Source organism: Montipora foliosa, chromosome 1 (assembly GCF_036669935.1).
Source record: "Montipora foliosa isolate CH-2021 chromosome 1, ASM3666993v2, whole genome shotgun sequence".
Lineage (NCBI taxonomy): Eukaryota > Metazoa > Cnidaria > Anthozoa > Scleractinia > Acroporidae > Montipora > Montipora foliosa.
The window spans coordinates 35,444,177-35,465,569 of record NC_090869.1 but is presented as its reverse complement, the minus strand read 5'-3'; the positions used below and the strand labels follow the sequence as shown (position 1 = coordinate 35,465,569).

At 39.1% G+C, this 21,393-nt stretch overlaps 1 pseudogene; it reads left to right on the top strand.

Annotated features, from left to right (window-relative positions):
- The first annotated feature begins 7,946 nt into the window (after positions 1–7,946).
- The window catches only part of LOC137997505 (uncharacterized), a 52,888-nt pseudogene continuing 39,441 nt past the window's right edge, over positions 7,947–21,393 (top strand).

Sequence of the window (21,393 nt, the reverse complement as noted above, 5' to 3'; positions counted from 1 at the left end):
GAACGTGAAAAGTTGTCTTTCCGCCATCTTCTGGTCTCGTGCGCCAGTACTTTAAACAATTACCCCTGTTAGTGACTGTTAAGCGGAAATGAAGAGACAAAGGACATTCTCTGCTCAACATTTTGACAATTACAACTGCTTTCCGTACCTGAAATCGGGATGAAAAACGAACCTGCTGCAAGAATCAGTACCCAGTTCACTTCTGGCATCTGAAGGAAGAAAAGCAACGTCTGCAAACGAATTCCACTGACTTCAAACAGATAGGCCTTATAACTTCCGCGCGACAATAGTATAGAAAGGAAGCTGTACTTATAAAAGATGCTCTTTTTGTTAAAAATAAACTAAATTATCTAAAATTAAATATTCTTCATCTTATTTTGCTAGTTTCAGGCAATTCTGACTGGTACTTTGCTGAGGCGCGTGTCTTTCTCGAAACCCCGAATAGTTTGAGGCTCTGGTGTATCTTACTGAGCGTCACAGTGGATTTCCACGTATTTTCAAAATAATATGAGACGCTGTACAGCATGAAACTTTGCCGACAAGAATTTGTTTTGTATTGACTTTGAAAAAAACATTGGGTCGTAATTTTGTTTCTGAGCTTATTACGAAACTTAACCCACGGTTTCTCGTTATCTTAGTGCAACATGTGCTAGTTTATTGCCACTCACTGTGCCACCAACTTACATGTAAACCGTCTGCAAAAAGATGAAAAATAGACTGTACAATAAACAGCTTAATGAAAAACACAGCATTCCGATTACGTGAGTGAGAACTAGCATTTTCTGGCTTTTTTCCATATGCTACACTAAACATTTTTGGGACAGGACTTGAGGTGAAAGAATATGACGTCTCGATTTGTGGAACGAGTCACCAAACAGCATTCCGCGTAACAAAGAACTTAGAGAAGAAATCAGCTTACTCTCTTCGATATGCTAATAACCAGACTGATGATATTTTTGCAAAAGTGCGAAAGCATCATGTCTTAGGTACGTAAGTGTTGCTTTGGATCGCATCTTGACTGACACGCTGTGCGCTGGCGGGTCGAATAATTAATAATTTTGTCGCTCGAGAAGAAAATATGAGCTCTTTGATTAATTTGAATTTGATAACGGCGGATCAAATTCCTTCTGTCCACGAGCAGTATTTTCAGGTCGTCTGAGCCTTGTGAATGCCATGATAATTGTCACGATGCTAGCCATAACGGCTGGGAGGCGAGAGCCATTTGGAAGTGGGAGAAATGGGGCGAGATTCTGGAGGCATTCAGCCCTGACAGGGGGTGGAATCTGTACCACTTTTTCTCTCCTTTGTATTTGGCGACTCATCAGTGAGGTGGGGAAAATAAACCGTCCGAAAAACCCATCAAGCCACCCAAGACAGTACAGAAATGAAAGGTAAGCAAACGCAGTTAATCTGACTGTCAGTAAAACGTATTTTGGCAAGGAAAGGTTGTGATTTGTAGTATTTTTGAAACGATTCCCTTGATGAGTTGAATCAAGCCGAGAGCGAATTTCCGTATTAAATATCGTGACGTCACGCAGCCTTGGGTTGTAGGTACAATGTAGTTTTGCCTCCCGCCCCAATCCCCTCCCAGCTTCGAATTCACAGCTCATTCGCTCGCCACACAGGCTATCCTGTTTCCTGCCAAACTCTGCTTCTCACGCGACGCAATGGAGTGATTACAGCTAAGGCCCTTCACTTCCGTAGTTTTCATAATTTAGAACAATTTTTGTATGTCAAGAAATAATTGTGTATAATGTCATTTATCATCAAGTTGCTGATTATATACATGGTGCACATCACGTCTTATTACTTGGCACAACACAACTTTTGTTGATTCCTCATGACTGGCTCGAGGCACTAGATAGGCGGTTCAAACAAGTAGATGTAGTATTTGATTTTGCCATGGCATTCCACCTTGTTTTATAACCATAACATTCTCTTCATGAAACTGTATGGGGTGCGAGGCAGCTTACTGGACTGGTGTAGGGACTACCTCTCTGGGCGTCAACAACGAATGGTGGTAAACGGAGAAGCCTCAGATTGGTTGACAATCCCTTCTGGTGTCCCGCAATAGTTATTAAACCCTTTAATTTTTGTAATCTTTGTTAATGACTTCCCAGGGGTAAAGGAGTAAGGGTGGCACAGTGGTGAGAGCACTCACCTCCCATCAATGTATCAATTTATTCATATAATAATAACAATAACAATAACAATAACAATAATAATAATAATAATAATAATAATAATAATAATAATAATAATAAATAAATAATTTTTTGGCCATAAACTCTTCAATACGAAAATAAGTGATCAGATTTAGTGTAGCTTACCGTAATTAAAAATATATTTACATGCTGTCTTTATGCTCAATCTTCTATAAAAATCTTCAGCAAAAAATATATTCACTCTCACTATTATAAACTGATAATTAAAAGGAAATAAAATATGAATAAACTGATACATTGATGGGAGGTGAGTGCTCTAACCACAGTGAGAGTTTATTTTTAACAAAACTGAGAAGCGTGTCAGTTTTCTTTCTTTTCCTTTCTTTTTCTACTGAAAATAGATGGATTCAGTCGGAAAAGTTATCTATCTAATTCAAGAAACCGTCCACTTTTCATTACCCAAAATTGATGAATTTTCACCGAAGAAAATAACATTTTTTTTTATATTCTTAATTTTTTTTTAAATTCAAAACACGACACGATAGCTTCTGAGAAAGAAAAAACTATTTACGGAAGCGAAAGAAACATATATATTCTAACTCTTCAGCAGAGACTTCTTTTGTTTCCAATTCGTTCGAGCAAAAGCCAATTTTAGGAAGTTGGGTGGCAATATATTCTATACTATTGTCGCGCGGAAGTTAAAAGGCCGATCTGTTTTAAGTCAGTGGAATTCGTTTGCAGACGTTGCTTTTCTTCCCGTTCATTGGGGCCTCTGATGAGTGTATTTTACACGCTAAGATGCCAGAAGTGAACTGGGTACTGATTCTTGCAGCAGGTTCGTTTTTCATCCCGATTTCAGGTACGGAATGCAGTTGTAATTGTCAAAATGTTGAGCAGAGAATGTCCTTTGTCTCTTCATTTCCGCTTAACAGTCACTAACAGGGGTAATTGTTTATAGTACTGGTGCACGAGACCAGAAGATGGCGGAAATGACTTTTAAAATATATACAAAACTTAGCCACACTATTCCAGGTGAACTTCACCCGAGCAATGGGATTCGGGGAACAAGGCTTATTTGCATTTCAAAAGGTTCTTTTATCTGGGAGAGGGGTATGTCTGAAAATGCTCAGTTGAGGTAATTTTTAGAATTCAGAACAGTTCAGTTTTGGAACAAGAGAACTTTTCACGTTCCGGGTCAGAACGAAAGAAAAGACAAACTATCACAGTACAATTGATCTTGCATGACCGGGAAATGAACTAGAACTAATCATTAATAATTTGTTTGCTTGAATTATCCATCTCCGTTCTGACCTCACACAGACGAATTCTGATTCGAAGAAGGTTCGCTGTAAAGGCATCATATCTGTATCCTCTACATACTTTAAATATCTTCTATCATTAATAAAACTTTGCAGTTACTTCACGGGTATCCTCTGTTTATGCCATCATGAATTGTTGCTATGCTATCAGGGAACTAAATACTACGAGGAGTTCTAAGACAACATGGTGGATTTTCGAGTGTAAATTGTGAATGAAATCGGTTTCGTGGGTCGCTGTGACAATTGTTTGTAGTCCAAATGATGTGGTAACTACCAAAAGACTCAGCATTTTCAAAACTGAGTATGTCACGAATGAAACCTCGGTTGGAAGCGAACCGTCTCAATAGCATCCAATTTCTTAGCTTCCTAACTTGGTATGGTTTTCCATACAATAACAATAACAATAATAATAATAATAATAATAATAATAATAATAATAATAATAATAATAATAATAATAATAATAATAATAATAATAATAATAATAATAATAATAAATAATTTTTTGGCCATAAACTCTTCAATACGAAAATAAGTGATCGGATTTAGTGTAGCTTACCGTAATTAAAAATATATTTACATATGCTATCTTTATGCTCAACCTTCTATACAAATCTTCAGCAAAAAATATACTTAAACTCACTGTTATAAACTGAGAAGAAAGGAAAAAAAATATCAATAAATTGATACATTGATGGGAGGTGAGTGCTCTCACCACAGTGAGAGTTTATTTTTAACAAAACTGAGAAGCGTGTCAGTTTTCTTTCTTTTCCTTTCTTTTTCTACTAAAAATAGATGGATTCAGTCGGAAAAGTTATCTATCTAATTCAAGAAACCGTCCACTTTTCATTACTCAAAATTGATGAATTTTCACCGAAGAAAATAACATTTTTTTATATTATTTAATTTCTTTCTTTTTTAATTCAAAACACGACATGATAGTTTCTGAGAAAGAAAAAAACTATTTACGGAAGCGAAAGAAACATGTATGTTCTAACTCTTCAACAGAGACTTATTTTGTTTCCAATTCGTTTGAGCAAAAGCCAATTTTAGGAAGTTGAGTGGCAATATATTGATTTCTTGTAGAGCATCTTTTATAAGTACAGCTTCCTTTCTATACTATTGTCGCACGGAATTTAAAAGGCCTATCTGTTTTCTCTTCGCAAGAACCAAGTAAATTACCCCGGGAAATCTTGGTTACAAACAAACAATTTGAGACGATAATATCGTAAAATATCGTGCTCTCTGTTAAATAAAAATAGGTTACTGGATGGCGATAAAAGCCATTTGTGCGCGTGAGTGATCCCTAACTGATATTTAGAATCACCTGTAGCTTTGGTATGACCCGGTCTTCCTCTTGCCCCGGACGCGCCTGACCCCTTGTACTTTTCCTTCAACCATTAAGTCATGTCTATCTCGCAGGATAACAAAGGAACCATTCCTGTTTCTTGCGCAGCCCATGACGAGGCACCGCACTGATCACTTACCCCTCCAAAGGAACAAAGTCCTGACAAACCATATCCACGAAACGGAAGAAGAATGGGAACTCGGTCTAGTCACCACTCTCTCCTATGTCCAAAATGGCGGGCAAGCTGATAGATCATCTCAATGCAAGGCCTCATTTGGTTATTGTATTTGCAACAAAAGCTTTTTGTTTTACTATCCAGCACTCCTAACTGAAACTGAGCATTCCTTCTTGGCGGATGGTTTCATTTACTCCGCTCTAAAGGACTCTGAAATAACGAGTCACATCGACACCGCTATAAACTGCAGCTGGTATGTTTGTAATATATCTATGTATGCATGGTCATGCTCCTTTACTAGTGGGTATTTACAAGAACTTTGCAGGCTGTTAACAGACATAGATTATATGCTAACAAACGTTTTTGTTAAGCTAACTTTATCTTGTAATCATCCAAAAAATCAGGCCTGACAAAATATGGCGATTTTCCATATTTGGAGCAACGGAGAAGAATTATGACTTGAAACTGAATATAAATCAATGAAAATTCAAGCATCGTTTAAAAAGATCGTTATATCTAGGTAAGGCCTTCATTATTTGTCGTGTTTGATGCGTACTAAGTTTTGAAAGAAAACTTTAACCCTTGTTTTTCTAAATCAGGGTGTTTGTTGTGCAAATCAAAGGTCTTTTACGAGCAATTGTAAGGTAAGAATCACAGTATTTCTGAACAACGAAACTGATTTGGATTTTACAATTCATTTTTACTCGCCAAATACATAATAAGGGCTTTATGTCAGCAATTTGGTTTGTTTATGGCATGAATTTTTCTCAAAATTCCATTTTGAATGGCCTTAGAGGGGCATGGAATGTTTGTGGCAAAAATTCAACAAACCTTGTTAAGCCAAATTTTTCTCAACTAATTTTGATAAGTTGGAAGTTGCGCAAGAAGGCGGGTAGATACATAGATTTTTTGAAAAATATAGCAATTTTGGGTTGTAATTTTTGCATCAATTTTTGCCAAACTCTAGCCCCAGGCTCCTCTCTGTCCAATACCTTGAGAAAAAAGGTACATGCATGAAATAAAAACTCTGTTATAGTAGAGTTCATGGTCAAATTTATTTGTCAGCACAATTTACCAATTGGGTTTTATGGAACTTTCAAAATGTCCCCTGAAAGACTGAATTTTTGGTGCTCAAAGGGCAAAAAATGAGACCCCCCTGAAACTCCAAAACTAAGTCAGGGAAGTGAGCCAAATTGGCTTTTGAAATATCTCATGGCAACCAACTTTTGTGCCAAGTTTCAGCCAAATCAGTTGACCGAAACTTTTGGCCCCTGGAACACTTCTCAGGCAATGACACTTCATATGGCGTACTTGATCAGCCAATCTCTGCTCGGTGACTTCTGTTAGTTTCGTTGATGTTACGGGCTTTCCACAAGTCTAGCAATCTTTTTCTGTACCCTCGCCTCTCTGGTTCACTCCTGATGTAACATTCAAACAACCGTTTGTTATCCTCCTATGACCATCCTAATCTCCTCTGTCGTTGTTCAGCAGTAGCAGAATGACGACCGGGCCTGCACTGCTTATCCACAGGACACCTGCCGGACGTGACAACTTCAATACAAGCTCCAGTACTGTTGACATCGATAGTGTGAAATTCGATATTTGGCATTCTCTCAAATGAGGTTGTTAAACCCTAACAAGGGTGGCTTTTGGGTTTTTGGCACTTGCCAAGACCAAGACTCTGGTGGGCGGGAGCGTCCACATTTCCGTGGTAGGATGAGGCACCAACCTGTTCTACCCCAGTGTTGTTGTTGTTATTATTATTATTATGATTATTATTATTATTATTATTATTTAATAATCTGTGGAGAGTATTAAATTTTAACGATAATGGAGTGATTTTAAAGTTGCGCGAAGTTTTGGTTTATTTGAGGGAAATTTGTTTCTAAGAGCTTAGTAAACTTTATGGTTGAAAGTGTTCTAAACTAGGATTAATTCCACAATAGCAAAAAGATCGTTACGTTAATGTTCCTTACCCATTTCTGTTGAAACAGAAGTGGCTAATACCTTATGGGTATTTTACCTTATGGTAAAATACGTTATGGTATGGGTACCTTATGGGTACATTATTGATACCTTCAAAGTGTATTCTGGTCTGCCAGAGGAGATCATTTATGTTTGTATTCTGTGAAAAAAGTAAATCTCCATTTTAACATTCGATGTCTTCACCAAACAACTTTTCATCTTTATCTTGCTTTTATGTTCATTCAGGCATACCCCAGTTTATAAAACAAAACTGTTGGCAAAGACATTAAACATAGTTTTGTGTTTTGTCAAGATTATCAAAGTAAGTTCTATAAACAGTTCGTCACGAATTCACGGACGATAAACAATTTTGGACGATGTTTCGTTTTTTAAAGTGGCTGGGATTAAAAGATTGTCATTTTCAGTCATAAAGTAATTTTGGACTCAAAGCTTGGAACAACTTTAAATTCCGTTGGATGTACCCTACGGTTAAAAAACAGTCGCGTATCTTTTTCTTTTTTTCCTAGTCTGGTATGGCAATTAGCCACGTGCTTACGCTTCTCACTGAAGTTAAGCCCTGTTGGCACAAATCACTTTTTTTTAAAAATCCCCTATCAGGTGCAAAGTCACATAAAAAGGCTTTTACCAGACCCGACCCGCTGTTTGAACTCTGCGCGGAGAGAGCATGAGATGCGTTAATGCGCCATTATCGCGCAATTTTATGGTTGATCCACGTTAATTTTTTTTTTATATCCCGTCGAGAATGCTGAAAGTAGCACTTCCGAGCCAACCCCAATTACATTTTAAATTTTGCTTTGTATGCCATTTTTAATTGGTAACTGTGCGTACTTTATTTGAAATTTAACAGTTCAAACTGTCCTACAGTAAAGGTGTGTTGTTTTCAGTGTTTATGAATAAGCGTAATTCTAATTCAGTTTGAACGCAGATCAAGGCAAAATGGATTGGTTGATCTTCATCCAGTGTTCCAAAGAAATCTCACCTTAATATCCTGACATTTCTCGACAATCTTTCGATGACTGTTGTGCTGAGTGTTTCCATTGGAAAATTTAGTTGTATGAATTAATAGATACATTTTATTTCTCTTTTGTACAACAAGTAGCAGCTACAAAGTTACAGCGTCACCAGTCTGGTAAATTTTCACCACTTTCCAAATTTTACCAGTGATTTCTTCCCTCCAACTAAACATGGCGGCGTGCTATAACTGGACTATTTGTGTGAACTGTTGGTGCTTCCCACGAAAATGCCCTTAGGCGTCTTGTTAACTGAAGAGTATCCGACCAACTATTTTGCATGTTCATGACGACTCTGTTGTCTCAATATTTTTCTGTCACCAAGATGCCTTCGTGATTAAATAGACTTTGAGTTCACTCAAAATATTTATCACTAACTCAAAACTGAGAAGTGATCAGGGAATTTTATAGATATGCATCCGTTACAGCGAATGCATCGGTCTCTTTTTCTCAGTTTGTATCGAGTCTGTATGCAAAGCACGCTTTATTTAGATTCCCACTAAATCAAGGTCAACTGTCAAGTATCAGTTTTCACTGTACTTTTGACAACATTATCATAAAGTTGCCGACTGTGCTGGCGGTCGATTTTCCTTTTCCCTTGGAACTCCTTGAGTGGCTCAAACGGTAGAAGGAGTTAACGTAACCTGGTAGAGTTCAGCTCAAGTTTCTTGTTGGCAAAATCGCCTTTCAGTCAGTTCTTATCAGCGATGAACTTGGTTCTGTCTCTTCCTGCCATTTTCTCAGTTATTACCGTGATTTCAGGTAGGGGCACAAGCTGCTAGTACACTGACAATTTTTTTTTCCTTCGGAACCACCCCACCACTCTTCCTCCAGGTGGCAAATTCAGCTCTATTATATAGCTAACCTTGGCTTTATTTTCATGAAAAAACACATTCTCTAATCAAGCGCAGTGAAAGTTGAGTTTCAAAGATCGTCCCATGTTTGTTAGCATTTGCCGGCGATCTTTGAAGAACGAGTCTGAATACAAGAGATACTAGTAGTAATCAAAGATTAGGAGTGCGTTCTCCGCCTGTGATAATTGTTGTCTGTTACTGAAATCATTACTGTGAACGGCTGAAGTTTTACAGACATAACATACTGACAAAGTCCACTGTTGTTCTGTGGATTTTGATATGACCTTTGATGACACGTTGCGTGATGGCTCCAGTTTCGGTAAACTCGCAAATTCCATGTTATTAAAACGTCTCATTTATTTTCACTTTTACTAGTAATGTTTAAGAATAAAGGCTAAATTTTTAAAAGAATTCTTGCATGTGTTACATATAGTACACGTACTCCGTGTATTCTGAGCTGGAAGCACAAATATCAGCTAACATCTGTGACATTTGCTCTCGCGTTTCCTTATCCGTGGTTTATTTTAACAAACTCCCGGACAAACTCCGTGCGACTGGCAATAATTATTTCCTCTGATGAATAAAAATAAGTTAGCTTTTACATTGCTCTTCCTTTGTTCTGGCTTACTCTTATAGGTCTTGGCTTCAGAGTACTCTTCCATGTAACAAAAGCACGTCATCTCACATCCTGACCAAACAGGCCACGCTCGGTCCAGAATAAAAACTTCTGGAAACGAGCGATCGCGAAGAAATCGTCTCGTATACACGTGCTTTGCGATGATGTAATTTAAAACTACAAAATAGCCCGAAATTGCCTCACATCCACGTTAGATTACATTTAGTAATGCAAATGACATAAACTAACCGTGAAAAGGGCTATTAAGTTATTTTTACACAATGACGCAATGCAAGTAAGGGGGTTAAGCATTTAAAGTTTAATTTCTTCATGATCAGTCAAGTCAAGACTCAAAACCCTTTCTCTCTGACGAAGGTAATTTCTCTTATTCTTCCCGCGTGGGTTCTTAGTTAAAATCATAGTTAATGCTGTGTTAAAATCCAACCTGCACAGCAGCTGGTTCTGTCAAAAAAGACAATTGACTTAACCAAAGGTCGGCGTCGGTTTCTCAGGCAGAGATCTCATTTTTTAAGGATGGAAATTTGTCCATATGAACACTTCAGCCCGTTTACCGAGATGAAAATGACTCAAGGCATGTTCGTGATGGATTATGGCAGCATCTAATATTTACTTGAACAAATATAAGCTTATAAAATAATCGGCACGCTCGTTATTCCGATTTTATGCCTGGATAGTTAACCATCCAAACCCCGTCAACCATGAACACACGAAAAGGCTCTGGCTCGAAGGATAAACAGGAAGTCGATAAGCATAAGCTTTCGTATGCAAACTTACGTTCAAGTTTGGCCAACGGTAATTTTCCAATTATTTGGAAGTAGGGGTAAAACGCAAAAAAGCTTTTTAAAACACATCCAAATGGGAGGAACTTGCGGGAGCCGCGTTCACTGTAATGCTATATCGCACTCTCAAGCTTATCTGCTGGAGTGAAATGAATGAACCATTTTTTTGAGAAGTAATTTTAGCCTTATATATGGGTTGTGTTCAGCAGTGTTCAAGATCCTAGTGAAGTAGAGATCGCTTCATTTTTTTTGAAAACCTTTGAAAGCAGTACTTGGCAATGTCTACTTTCAGGTTCCGCATTCCACGATGCATACAATAGATCGTTTTCACGTGACGTCATCATTTTCTAAAATCCAAAACTAAAGAGCCACGAAAGTTTTTATCCTCATCAGGCATAAGAGGCGGTAAATTTGTATCCATTTGCAATTTTAAAGCTCAATAGCGTGCTTCGTTTGGAAACCAGAGCATTTTGAATTTCTGAGTTATAGCGGTGCGTGACACGAGGCGACGATCAAGTTTATTGAGAAATATATATTTATCTCATGGTTTTGAACCTTTTTAGAATTTAAAGCATTAGGAAAAGTGCTTAAGTAGATAGCTGTCTGTTCAGTACAGATGATCCCTCGCCTAGATAGCCAAAGTAAGTAACACATATTGACACTATTTTCCGGCCGCCATATTGGCGCACCACAGATGTGCACCAACATGGCGTTTTCATACTGGGCTCTGTAAATTTCTGCGAAACATTTCGACGAATATCTGAAGTTTGGGGAAACGGACGGGCCTAAAACTTGGAGAAGTGTCTTCTTCATTTATCTTCTACAACATCACGAATTCTTGACTTTTTCCACTGGATGGTTTTCGATTTATTTTTTTAATGCGTGACAGTGAAAACGATCTATACAAACTTATTAACATTCCCACAAGGCCTACTCTATGTTAACGTACAAAACGTCATCGGTAGAAGACTGCGAGCGGTCTCTCTTTTGCTCTAGAAGCGTCAATCTCGTACCCAGAGTCCTCGGGCTTTTTGGTCAGCGGGTGAGCGCCCAGAAAGACTCTGGGATAATCGACTCCATTTTCCCTGAAAACGGGTTCCGGTCTTATTGCGCATGCTTGAGTTTAAACGGAAACAGAAAAAAAGAAAACCGTAAACAGTAGAAATGGCGGGTTGAAAGTGTTCGAGAAACAAAAATCATAGCCTTACACACCGTCAAAGAAACTGGAGAAATTATCATTGGCTTGCTGTAAGAGCAAGTGAAGATGAAATCTCTGACGCTTTCGGTAAGTGTATTTTTAGTGTTTCAGCGTGCATTCCATCGTGCAATCAACACGATCGACAATTTTTTGTGGAAACGACATGAATGTCCTCTTCTTACGGTGGCCCGTTAAGGGCCACTACCTGTACAAACTTTATTTTCCTCGTACAAACTTTTTTTCCCCCTACAAACTTTATTTTCCTCCTACAAACTTTATTTTCCTCCTACAAACTTTATTTTCCTGGCACAAACTTTATTCTAATCGTACAGACTTTATTATAACCGTACAAACTTTATTTTCTCGTACAAACGTTATTGTCATCCTACAAACTTTATTTTCTCGCACAAACTTTATTGTCATCGTACAAACTTTATTGTCATCGTACATACTTTGTCATTCTCGTAAAGAACTAATCCGAAAGGAATCTGGGAACGAGCGTAAGTATTCCAAGATGGCGGAAGGTGAAGGTGACGAACGAGATGTGATCGAGCACTATTTTCACCTTGGATATACAAATGAAATCATTTTGGAGTTTCTCAAGCGCTTCCATCATATTAAAATAAGTTTGAGAACACTGAAAAGGAGGCTTCGTAGCTTTGGTTTAAGGAGGAAAGGCAATATCATGATCGACGAAGCCAGGATACGAGCTGTAATTATAAGAGAGTTATCTGGTCCGGGACGGTTGCAAGGGTATCGCTCAATGTGGCACACTTTACGGATAAAGTGCAATCTGCAAGTGCCGAGAGTTGTAGCTGCACGCCTTGTTTCTGAGATAGATCCGTCTGCTTATATGCAAAGAAGACGAAGACGGTTGACCAGGAGGCAGTACTTTTCTTATGGCCCAAATTTTTGCTGGCACGTGGATGGTAGGTAGCTAATTATTTTCTTTAATTAATTTGCAATGTATATAACAATCCTTTGTAATTAGTCTAAGTGTGAGTTAATAAATATTGTTGTTGTTGTTGTTGTTGTTGCTAAGGAATGCATTTTGTTCTTGACAGTGAGTGTTTCTGGTTTTTGAGTGCAACTTGTTTTTCGATAATAAGTCACTTCATTGTATTAAGAGAAGGACTGTGATTCATGCACCAGTATGTACTGTATGAAGGGGGGTTGTGTGGGCAACCAAGTTTTTAACCAATAGTATGTATGAGATTCACCCTCAGGAAAAAATATATACCTTAAAAACAAGTCATGTCTGGACCCTAGGGCATCAACTCCATGCCCCCCCCCTACCTTCCTACTCCAATCAATGTACATTAATAGGAGTAGGAAGGTGGGGGGGGGGGGGGGGGGCATGGAGTTGATGCCCTAGGGTCCAGACATGACTTGCTTCGTAAAGTGTGCCACATTGAGCGATACCCTTGCAACCGTCCCGGACCAGATAACTCTCTTATAATTACAGCTCGTATCCTGGCTTCGTCGATGATATTGCCTTTCCTCCTTAAACCAAAGCTGCGAAGCCTTCTTTTCAGTGTTCTCAAACTTATTTTAATATGGTGGAAGCGCTTGAGAAACTCCAAAATGATTTCATTTGTATATCCAAGGTGAAAATAGTGCTCGATCACATCTCGTTCGTCACCTTCACCTTCCGCCATCTTGAAATACTTACGCTCGTTCCCAGATTCCTTTCGGATTAGTTCTTTACAAGAATGACAAAGTTTGTACGAGAAAATAAAGTTTGTACGATGACAATAAAGTTTGTACGATGACAATAAAGTGTGTACGAGAAAATAAAGTTTGTACGATGACAATAAAGTTTGTACGAGAAAATAAAGTGTGTACGATGACAATAAAGTTTGTACGAGAAAATAAAGTTTGTACGATGACAATAAAGTTTTTACGATGACAATAAAGTTTGTACGAGAAAATAAAGTTTGTACGATGATAATGAAGTTTTTTAAACTTATAATAAAGTTTGTACGATTAGAATAAAGTTTGTGCGAGGAAAATAAAGTTTGTAGGAGGAAAATAAAGTTTGTACGAGGAAAGTAAAGTTTGTACGAGGAAATAAAGTTTGTACAGGTAGTATCTTCTACTACAATTTGATGTTTTCGTAATTCTAAATGGCTTGGACAAGACCTTGTTCCACGGATTTCTCCTCAAAGAGACTGATGTAATGTTTTCCCATGGTACTTTTGCATCAGCAACAGTAATCACTTTTTAGCAGCGTGGGAAAATTCCCGTGCGGTATAAGACATAATTCAAACCTCGTCGTTTTATTATTTTTGTGATTTATATATTTCTGAGTTAGAAAAAAACAAACAGCGCTGAAACTAGTTTTAGATTTTGAATTTGCCTCCAAATTCTGGGGTTTCCGAATTCCGTTGGACTGCCATTGTTAAGCAAGCGGCCAATCAAATATATAGTTCAAGTCCATTATCCCAGAGTGTTTCCGGGCGCTCACCCGCTGGCCAAAAAGCCCGAGGACTCTGGGTACGAGATTGGCTCTAGAAGCGTACGTTGAACATTTAATGGCTGAAACTGCGGGTCGCAAATACCGCAGGCGTTGGTTAGAGTGAAAGCGGGCGCTCCGGTGACTGAGCGTTCTAATTGGTCGATCTCGGGAGAAGTGATGACGTAAACTTTGATAAATGTCAATCAACTCTAAATTCGCGGTAAGTTGGAGGTTGTTCACGATGAGAATTTAAAACAAGAACAGGAACCGCATTTGCTCTTTTTAAAAAAAACAAATTGTGTTGGCCATTTTGCCCACAGGTTTCAATAAAAGCTTTACTAATCAAAGTTTCACTTTTGTGAAAAGTGTTATCGACGCTGTTGTGCCAAGCGTGATCATTATTATTTCGTACCGCAAGGATGTTGCGATTATCGCTAAATCGCGGAAATAGTATACACCGATTTACAGTTACTATCTTCTGATTTTATACTACTAAGATTTTTACCTATTTTACGAGTAAAGCGTCAGATTCTACCTATTTTGCTACTGAAGTGATTTTCTTTAGATTTTCATTCTGGAATTCTACGATTTCACCCTATGTGTACCACGCTTTTGAAATTATTCTCCGATTCTTCCGATTCAAAGATGGCCAAAATCATCAAGCAACAGTTGGCTTTGCGAAAAGGATTGTTTGTCCACGGCCGTTTCACCAGAAATTGAGTATTAAATATCAAGCATGCATTCCTTGCTTCCATCATCATCTGCGGTAGAATTGGGGACTTTTGATTTTGAACTATGAGGCGTGTGGCGAATTACTAGCGAATTACGCCCTCCACGCCGGTTCAACTGCAGAATACCCTGCCACTCCAGTAAAGTTCTGCGTAGCTGGCTAAGCGGTACGCAGAAACTAATAAATTCAAGTTCAAGTATATAATTTATTCAAAAGAGTATTTCTCGTTCTAAAGGCGTGACTCGCGAATTAAGCAGTGATTGATTGTGAATTTTACGGTTCGGTTATCTACATTTTTCACGAGATCATATGAACAAAATAGCACTGGTTTACTGATTAAGCCCAAGCGCTCGTTGCACTGATTATGCCCAAGCACTCTTTGAACATCTTAGCTTTCAATTTACGGTTTGGTTAAATACACTTTTCACGAGATCGTGTGAACAAAATAGCACTTGTTTACTGATTAAGCATAAGTGCTTGTTTCAGTGATTAGGCCTAAGCATTCTTTTAACACTTTAGCTTTCAATTTGCGGTTTGGTTAACTATACTTTTCACGAGATTATCTCACTGCGTACGGCGTACCGTACACTGGGTGCCGGAGGTTCTATTTTTCTTTCGCGAGGAGCGACCAGTTAAAACGGAGAGGCGAAAAATACGAACCTCTCGTCACGGCAGTTTAGAATCTCACTTACATGGTTAGTGAGTATGAACACGGTCGCTGATTGGTTTTCATAGTCAGTGCCAGTTCTTTCCGAGTACAGACAATCTAACACTCAATTTCACTGGTTGAACGGCGATAGTGCACACCAGTGGCCACAAAACCGGTTTTGAGCGCAAGGAGTGCTACGGAAACAAGGCTGTGAATTCGAGCGAGTATCTAGAGGTTTGCACAGTACAATACACAGCAAATTCTGGATTTTTGGAGATTTTAGAATTGAAACCTCTTATTCCCCTATTTTCATGGAAGTGAGATTCTAAACCGCCGTGACCAGAGGTTCGTATTTTTCGCCTCTCCGTTTTAACCGGTCGCTCCTCGCGAAAGAAAAATAAAACCTCTGACACCCAGGGTACGCGTACCGTGTAGCCAGTTTGTAAGTTAGACTTCCATCTTGAATTGATTATCTCACTGCTTACTGCGTACCGTGGAGCCATGCAGCTTATAAGAAAGCAGTTTTGCAATTAGCAATTTATTGTTACTTGAATAAATTACATACTTCAAATTGAATTTGAAGTGGCAGGAATTTGAGTGGCAGGGTGTTCTGCCCTGGGAAGGGCGGGACTCCCATATAAAAGGACGGGGGTGCTCGTCGTAACTTTTAGAGCTTAAAAAAGCGGTTTTGGTACCTGTTAGGATGTTCAGTAGGCTCGATTACCAGCCGCTGTTTCGGGAAATGAGCCAGCGATCACTCCCGAAATCTCGGCTGGACGCGTGAGGTGAGCCATTGTTAATCTCCGCCAATCAGAAACTCGCCTGCACAAATCCGTCTGGCATAAATTATATGTTTTGGCTGCGAAGGTATTCTTTGACCCGGCCTGTTCGAGGTTTACAGTGCTTTTAAGGTAGTAAACATCCAAGATTGCGACAACGAAAAGTGTTCGAGAAGCTGGAGAATGGGAACTGTGTCGTTTTCTACGGCCTGAGTTCGCAAACTTCACTGATTTTCCAGTTGGCGCCAAGGACAGATTCGCCGGTTGAATTCAAACTCACATTGATCATTCTGATCATTTAACCACAAACTCAAGCTCGTATCATCTGGAAACTTCGCACAGACGTTTTAAGCATGGTTATGTAATTTCTGTTTTCTTAAAATCAGACTTCGCATAAATTATATTTTGAATTTACGTCACAGACACAATCTATCGCTCACGCATCCAGCCGTCTCTTCTCGGGGAGGATACCCGAACTCGAGCACAGCATGAAAAGGCAAATTTAAGTTGGCGTAATGTTAGCGTAAATCTGCAGTAAAGGTCGGATTTAAGAAGATTTACGCCACATTTACATTTCGTAAATGTAAGTTTTACGCTACCTTTACGCTTAAATGTAAAGCTAGAGTAGTGAGACTCCTTTACGAGGCCTTTAAGCACTGTGTAAAGCGGGTGTAAGGTAGAGATTTACGCCAACTTTACGTATATAAGGACTATGCAAAGCTGGTATAAGGTGGAGATTTACGCCTGCTTTATGTATAAATATACAGATAAATGGGTAACTTTAAGCCATGATTATACTTGGCGTAAAGGCACTGTTATTTTTTGTATCCTTGGCTTGCACCTGACGTCATGGCGGCCATGTTTCTGTACTGAACAATAACAAAAAAGTCTTTTGGCAATTTGACTCGATTATCATGCAAAACGCCAGGGACAGGGACAGGTGGGTGAAGAAAACAAGACAGCTGTATCAGAACTACATGCCAAAATTGTGCACTCTTTTATAGGGGGAGTCCGGAAAATAAGCAAACAGCTTTGTAATATATAATTTCTATAATTTGAGGGTAACATAAAAGAACGCTGAGAAACCCGTTGCACACCTTTAACCTTAAATTCTTGGGAAGGAATGGATACACTAGTCAATGAATAAATCTACTGTCTTCACAATCTTGTTTATTTCGCGAAAAACACGCTCCTATATTATGAATCACCATTTAATGTACAAAACCTTCTTAACGGTAACATTATTTAAAGTTATTTTCTGAACACTTAAATCGCACAATCTCTCGTCTGCAATACGTCAACTGAACATGAAACCTCGTGCAGATAAAGTCAACATTGAAAACAAATCATGATCTTGAAGCATTTGAAAACAGAAACACTGAATATTGAAGCTTTGTTCCTACATTCCTTAGAGAAAATGTGTGTAAGTACAAAAGATAATTTAAAATTTTGCTCCAATATTACTTGAAAATTGTGTTTGCATCAAGAGAAAAATTGCAAACAGTGTTAACAGCAACTTTGAAAAAAAGAAAAGTTAAAGAAAGTAAATGCAACAGAAAATTGAAAACTTTGCACTGCTGAAACAGCACAAACCTAGTAAATTTAATAAACTGGTGAAACAGTTAGTCTACGATTAATGTTCTTTTTGGAGTTTACAGACTTCTTTTTCTAAGTCCGTGGGGTTGGATGGAAGGTTGCTGAAGGCAGTGTACTTGGGGATAGTGTTGCTGCTACTGGAGGAGAAATTCTGGTAGATGGGGCACTGTGGGATGGGGTGGCCATTGTTGGATGGCTTCTAACAGTAGATGGAGGATGGCTCTGAGTGGAGGGAACTGATGTTGTTGGAGGACTGTTACCAGACGATTGATGATTGGTTTGACTGGGGAGAGCCACTGATCTTTGATGGGAGCTGCGGGATGGGGTGGCCATTGTCGAATGACTTGAATTAGTAGTAGGATGGGCCCGGGTGGGAGGAGTTACTGTTGTAGGACAGGTTCTGTGTGATGCAGTGGGTACTGGTGGAGGGCGCGTGGATGGAGTTGCAGCTGTCCTGGCAGTAAGAACTGCTTCTTCAGTTCTGACTGCCCATTCCGGTCCATTTGGAGGCAGGTGGCGTGCTGAAAACCTTTGATGTGCGTCTCTCCTCATCAGGTTTACCCTTGCTCTTGGATTAAGGCTCCTTATGTAGTTATCATCAAGGGCTTTTTTCGCTTTCGTCAATGCTGACCTTTCCCAGGGCAACCTTTTTACCAGATACCCAGCAACGCGACTCTCTCCATTTTCATCCTCAGAAAAATCAGATGGATGAACACGAGATGAGTCCGAGAGGAACTGGCGCTAAGAATGCAAAATGGCGGCTTGACTACACAGCAAGACACGGAGAAACGTCTGGAGTCTTTCTTAATTTGGCCCATTTTTGACTGGAATTTTAACCTTCCCTCGCGACTGGACGGATCATGTTTCATAAATGTTGATTTAGTGTAAGCCAATGAGAACTGCTTGTATTTTATTCGGCACATGTGAAATGCGACGTTTGAAACCACTGCGGAACTTCAGTCGAATATAATTCAATTCTGTCGAGTTTAATTTATTCAAACGTCCCATTTCACATGCAGATAATTCTTGAGTTGTATTCGGCACATGTGAATTGCGACGTTTGAACTGGGCCTAAGAGAAACACATCATGCCATCTGTACTACCCTGCGGGCAGAGTGCATTTGTGCTAGACTATTATGAAAGCTTCGTAATTTTGCGAAAGATGCGGTTTAAAACCATGACGTAAAACAAAAACAAGCGTAACCTGACTGAACACATTTACCCTAGCTTTACAGCAACTTGCAGTCTAGTAAAGTGCAACTTTACGCAAACTTTATAACGTGCGTAAAGAAAAGTAAATTTGGCTCATCGACTTTAAACCACCTTTACGTAAGCTTTACGTCTTATGGCGTAAACGTGCCTTTACAAGACTTTACAAGAGATGTGAAAGTGGCGTAAAGTAGTTGAACCAACTTTACACAGATTTACGTAACTTTAATTGTCCGTAAATGTCTTTTTTCATGCTGTGGAGTGAGCGGCGGAAATCGAGCCTAGGTGTTCAGCCTCAAAAGGTCCACAGCGGGAGCTTTAGTGTTACCTTTTAGGGTATTCAGCCGAAAAATTATGACAGGAGACATTTGACAATTAACTATCTTTTTAATTTTGTCTAATTAAAGCCCGTACTTTGGTACCTCTCAGGCAAATTTCATGCCACACCAACAAGACAGGATCTTGGTACCCCTTAGGGGTTCTTCTCAAAATTTCCGACGAGCATCTCCGGGGTATTCTGCACTTGCTCCAGTACGCCAATAACATTCGCTTGAATCTTCCTTCGGTGACATCGCTTCCTTTGTCCTGGGATCATCTGTTGCTCTTTCACACAAGGAGAAAGCGAGTAACTTTTGAATGTAGTAAATCCAAGCTTCTCCAAAGAAAAGGTCAGGGAAAGCTTTTCTTCTCCCTTCCGACATGAGACGCTAAAAATACTTTCCATGCTCATGTACGATGTCTTCTGTTGTTGGCCTTCTGACGGCTCACCGGCTCTGATTTTCGATAGAAAATTGCCATAAATTATTTCGAAGGAACTCCCAGTACATAAACGGGTAAAATCGTTGCTGTTCTTTTGGTTTAGAATCATCGCGCATCACCTTACCGTGTAGCATGACATTTTGCGGAGCTACACGGCTTTCAACTTTTGTTAGGGAACGAGTTATCGGCAAAAAACGCTCATTGATTCCCGCGAGAATTACTTTCCAACTGGGCATGGCAGGCAGGATTATGAGTGCTGTCAATCTGTTACTGGTGTTCCAAAACGCAATATGAAACCATTGCAGTCTCTCTTTTCGCTCTAACAAACGTCCGTGGTATTTCCGCGCTATTTCCGCGGTATATGTTCGTTCGTTTCAATGATTTACAGCAAAATAGAGTTTGCTCGCAGTCTACATCGGTAGAGGAAGGAAAAAGTCTTAAAATAAAATTCATGATGTTCTTCAGTGAATTGTCTTGTATAAGAGTTCCCAATCTTAGTTACTCCGTAGGAAAACGTCCTTTGACTGCATGCAGAACGATACTTGGGAATGTTTAAATACGCTCAATTTCTGGCCACATTTGTTTAAAAGGTGGATAACGCTATCTGCCGGATAAATCACTATGCAGTGGATAAATAATACCGAAACCAATTGCGCTGTCCAATGGATAGCGATTTATCTAGTGGATAGCGTTATCCACCTTTTTTAACAACTGGGGATTGGTGGATAGGCTGTGGATCTGGCTTCCTCTGATAAATTTCTCACATAAATAATGAGGTGCCAGACCGTTGAGGCATTTGAATGTTAATAAAGCATTTTTAAAAAAAGAAGACGGTCTTTAATGGGGAGCCATTTCAATTCACGTCAGAGCCGGAGTAATGTCATCAAACCTTTGCCTCTCGGTAATAATTCTGGCAGCAAAATTCTGCACGAGTTGTATTTTCTTGATGATGCTTTCAGAAGTACTAGACCAAATAGTAGAGCAATAATCAATCTTGCTCGTTTATCACTAGCGTATTAATAATAATTGACATCGTCTGCTGATTGAATAAATACTTGACCCGGTTTATCTGGGGCAACTTGGCTGTGCAGAGAGCTGATAACTTCTGTATATCAGCTGCCTCAAGATGAGGATCTACAACCAAACCCAAATCTTTAACGGACTGGGCGGGCAGTAGTCGTTCACCAAGAAAGTCAATGCTAGGGATTGTCATTAAGGACGGTGCCTACTAATTCCAAGGTATTTTGGCGCGGTTTACTGAATATGTGAAGTGAAGTGAGGTGAAGTGAAGTCTTTATTTATCGAGGGTAGCTCAAAATAGCATCTAAATGCTAATAAACTAGAGGCCCTCATTACAAGATCAAAATAGTTAAAATAGTTAAAAATCAGAGCTTATGATAAAATTATCAAAATATAATAAAACTATGAAACAATTATTAGCATGCAGCACAGTGACCCACAATATTTACATAGAGAAATGATTTAAAGATTGCTGGTCTTTAAAAATCCTATTCCCAAGAGAATTTTTAAAAGTTTTGAGAGTCTCTGCTTCCTCATCTGAAGAGGTAGCTTATTCCATTCCCGACAAGCAGTCACAGTAAATGTTCTACCACCTTCTGTATTTCGATTAACTCGAGGGCAGGCTATATAAAGTTTAGCATATCTAGTTTGCCGTGCTTTTTCAAAGATAATTAATCAACAATGTTTTTAAAAAGCTTTCAATTGCATAGCTATCTATGGTG